The sequence below is a fragment of the Chiloscyllium punctatum genome, chromosome 36 (assembly GCF_047496795.1).
Source record: "Chiloscyllium punctatum isolate Juve2018m chromosome 36, sChiPun1.3, whole genome shotgun sequence".
NCBI classification, from domain to species: domain Eukaryota; kingdom Metazoa; phylum Chordata; class Chondrichthyes; order Orectolobiformes; family Hemiscylliidae; genus Chiloscyllium; species Chiloscyllium punctatum.
In genome coordinates this window covers 21495471-21500231 of record NC_092774.1, presented here as the reverse complement: position 1 = coordinate 21500231, position 4761 = coordinate 21495471, and positions in this window count along the sequence as shown.

The window sequence follows — 4761 nt, the reverse complement described above, 5'->3', positions numbered from 1 at the left end:
CTTAAGTATCCACCACCACCGCTGGCGACGCATTCCATGTATTCACAACTCTCTGTGTAAAGAACCCACATCTGATGCCGCCTCTATACCTTTCTCCTAATATCTTAAAACTATGACCTCTCGTGCCAATCAATCCTGCTCTGGGGAAAAGTCTCTGGCTATTGACTCTATCCATGACTCTATCCATTACTCTGTATACCTCTCTTCCTCCTTCTCTCCAGAGAGAAAGGTCCGAGCTCAGTCAACCTCTCTTCGTAAGACAAGCCCTCCAGTCCAGGCAGCAGCATGGTAAACCTTTTGCACCCTCTCCAAAGCCTCCGTGTCTTTCCCATAATAGGGCAACCAGAACTGGACACAATATTCCAAGTGTAGTCTCACCAGGGTCTTGCAGAGCTGCAGCAAAACCTCGCAGCTCTGACACTCAATCCCCCTGTTAATGAAAGCCAAAACATCATATGCTTTCTTAACAACCCTATCTTCTTGGGTGGCAACTTTGAGAGATCTATGCACTTGAACACCAAGATCCCTCTGTTCCTCCACACTACCAAGAATCCTATATTCAGCATTCAAGTTCGACCTTCCAAAATGCATCACTTCGCTTTTATCCAGGTTGAACTCCATCTGCCATTTCTCAGCCCAGCTTTGCATCCTGTCTATGTTGCACTGCAGCCTGCAATAGCCCTCGAAACTATCAACGGCACTTCCAACCTTTATGTCATGAGCAGATTTACTAACCTACCCCTCAACCTCCTCATCCAAGTCATTTATAAAAACTACAAAGAGCAGAGGCCCAAGAACAGAGCCCTGCGCGACACCACTCACCACTGACCTCCAGGCAGAACACTTTCCATCTACAACCACTCTCTGCCTTCTGTCAGCCAACCAATTCGGAATCCAGAAAGGCAAATCTCTCTGTATCCCATACCTCCTGACTTTACGAATGAGCTTATCATGGGGAACCTTATCAAATGCCTTGCTGAAGTCCATATACACCACCAACCACTGCTTGACCTTCGTTGGCCTATCTTGTCACCTCCTCAAATAACTCAGTAAGATTTGTGAGGCATGACATGCCCCTCACAAAGTCATGCTGACTGCCTTTAATCATACTCTGCTTTTCAAAATAGTCATAAATCCTATCCCTCAGAATTCTTTCCAAAACCTTGCTGACCAGAGATGAAAGACTGACTGGTCTGTAATTGCCAGGGATTTCCTTATTCCCCTTCTTGAAAAGAGGAACAATATTGCCTCCCTCCAATCCTCCGGTATGACTCCCGTGGAGAGTGAGGAAGCAAAGACCTTCGCCAGCAGCTTAGCAATTTCCTTTCTCGCTTCCCAGAGCAACTCAGGATAAATCTAGTCTGGCCTGGGGAATTATCAATCTTAATGTTTGCCAAAATGTCCAGCACACCAACTTCATCAATCTTGATCTGTTCAAACCTGTTTCCCAGCTCCTCAAAGTTCTCATTCACAACAAGGTCCCTTTCCTTACTGAAAACCAAAACAAAAAACTCATTTAGGGCTTTCCCTATCTGCTCAGACTCCACGCACAAGTTCTCTACACTGTCCCTGACCAGCCCTACCATCTCCCTGATCATTCTCTTATTCCTCACATATAAGTAAAATGCCTTTGGGTTCTCACTAATCCTTCCTGCCAAGCCTTTCTCGTGTCCCCTTTAGGCTCTCCTCAGTTCATATCTGAGCTCCTTTCTAGTAAGCCTGCAATCCTCTAAAGCTGTGCTAGATCCTTGCTTCCTCCACCTTACGTAAGCTGCCTTCTTCCATTTGACAAGAAGCTTCTCTGTTCTTTTCATCCAAGGCTCCTTGATCTTATCCCTTCTTGCCTGTCTCAGAGGAACAAATTTGTGCATCACTTTTTGTGAAGCTATTTCTCCCAATCTGTACTTCCCAACTCTGGTCTGATAGCATCATAATTTCCTTTTCCCCAATTAAATATCTTCCCTTGGTAACTGCTCCTTTCCCTCTCCAAGGTGTGGGATGTGGGAAAAATAGTGTTACTTCTGCAATTCCATTTACTTATACAAAGTAAATGAACTCACACCAGTGTGTAATTGTTTTAGCCAAGAGCTGAGTCAACAAGAATGGAAACTATGTGGAGGAAATACATAATTGTTTTTGTATTAGCTGGAATTGTATGCCAGAAAGAAACGTGACAGCAAAACAATGGTAGATATTACAGGCAAATAGATAAGATGCTGTGAGGGGAGGAAGTTAAGCTAGATACCCCTGTGCAAACAGTAGGTATAAACATCTGTTTCCCACTTTTACAGAAACACAGAAACAAACCCCAATTAAAAGGGTCATAAGGATCAGGGGAAGATACAGATGGAGGGAGTAGATAACGGTGAAGAAAGAATATGCCTAACAATGACCTACAGCGGGCTGAGGTCAAACGGCTTTGTGAGGCCAGAAATAAGCACTTTGTCACAGACAAGGCCAGATAAGGCAAGAGATAAACAGGAGCAATGGGTGCCGGTCTTAGGGAAGTGGAAAATGGTAAACAGGGGAGGAGCAATGTAAAACAAAAGAAACCAAATTATATAAATGTTGTGTATTAATTGAATTTGCGGTGTGTATGTCCCCTGCCTTATAGACACTGGACATCACACCCTCTTGCAAGTGTAAAATAAAGGACACTACTGATTCAGATTTTGTCTCAGACTGCAATTATTGAAGTGCGTGAGCTTTGTTTCTCACAAAGGCTATGGTAAATGTGAGGCAGTTGTGGTCACTGTCATCAAAGTGTTCTCCCAACGCGAGATCTGACTCCTGTCCAGGCTCATTGCCGAGCGCTAAATCCAAAATTGCCTTTCACTCGTCGGCCTGTCTACATCCTGAGTGAGGAAACCCTCCTGAACACACCTGACAAAAACAGCTCCATCCAAACCATCTGCACTAAGGAGGTTCCAGTCAACATTGGCAAAGTTGAAGTCACCCACAACAACAACCTTGCTACATCTGCATTTTTCCAAAATCTGCCAGCCTATGAGTTCTTCAATCTCCCTACTGCTATTAGGGGGTCTGTAGAAAACCCCGCAATGAGGTGGCTTCCTCCTTGCTGTTGCTAACTTCCACCCACACTGACTCAGTAACCTTCCTCAATAGCCTTCATTTCTGTAGCTGTGACGCACTCTCTGATTAGCAATGCTACACCCCCTCTTCTTTTTCCACCCTCCCTGTTCTTTTTAAATGTTCTGAACATCTCGCAAACATTCCTGCCCCAGTGGAACCCATGTCTCCTTTATGGCCACAACATCATAGTCCCAAGTACCCATCCAGATGCTTTTTCAATGTTGTAATTGTACCAGTCTCCACCATTTCCTCTGACAGCTCAATCAATACCTACCTCTATGCAAAAAAGTTGCTCCTGAGGGTCCCCTCTCACCAAAAACTAATAACTGTTCTGGAATCTTCCACTCCAGGGAAAAGACCATATCTGTTGATTCTATCCATGCCTGCATGATTTTATAAACCCCCTCAGCCTCCGACCCACCAGGGAAAACAGCCCCAGCTAATTCAGCCTCTCGCTATAGCTCAAATCCTCCAACCCTAACAACATCCTAAAAATTATTTCTGAACCCTTTTAAGTTTCACAAGATTCTTCCTGATTAGTCAATAATAGGCTGTGGATTAGTGGTGCTGGAAGAGCACAGCAGTTCAGGCAGCATCCAACGAGCAGCGAAATCGACGTTTCGGACAAAAGCCCTTCATCAGGAATAAAGGCAGTGAGCCTGAAGCGTGGAGAGATAAGGTAGAGGAGTGTGGGGGTGGGGAGAGAGTAGCATAGAGTACAATGGGTGACTGGGGGAGGGGATGAAGGTGATAGGTCAAGGAGGAGAGGGTGGAGTGGATAGGTGGAAAAGAAGATAGGCGGAAAAGAAGATTGGCAGGTCAGACAAGTCCGGACAAGTCATGGGGACAGTGCTGAGCTGGAAGTTTGAAACTAGGATGAGGTGGGGGAAGGGGAAATGAGGAAACTGTTGAAGTCCACATTGATGCCCTGGGGTTGAAGTGTTCCGAGGTGGAAGATGAGGCGTTCTTCCTCCAGGCGTCTGGTGGTGAGGGAGCGGCGGTGAAGGAGGCCCAGGACCACCATGTCCTCGGCCGAGTGGGAGGGGGAGTTGAAATGTTGGGCCATGGGGCGGTGTGGTTGATTGGTGCGGGTGTCCCGGAGATGTTCCCTAAAGCGCTCTGCTAGGAGGCGCCCAGTCTCCCCAATGTAGAGGAGACCACATCGACAGTAATAGGCTGTGAACAATCTATATTGTTCAGGTCGTCAGACTTTTCACACTTTTTTTCCTAGTCTTTAGGTCCCTTTTAAATCTTTCCCCTCTCACCCTAAATCTGTGCAATCTGGTTTGGGACCCCCCTACCTTGGGGAAAAAGCACACAAAAGTTGAGCAGCCAAACAAAATGCAAAAGAAGGAAATGTACAGCCACACAGGGAAACAACAAAATTGTGGCTCCCGCCTTTTTTATCCCAGATTGACAATTGGACACAAAACCTGTCAGTAACAACCAGCGCCGGCCGCCATTGGTCAGCTGGAGTAAGGTGCGCTCTGATTGGAGGGGGCGCGGATGACGCGCGACGCAGAAGGAGAAGACGGAAAGCAGAAGAACAACAAAGATGGCGGCGCGAGGTCGGAGCGGAGGCTTGAAGCCCTCTCCACCCATCCCAAAACCGGCGGTCAGTGCGGACTAATCGGAGAGCGGTATTCGGCGGGGTGGGGCAAACGGCGA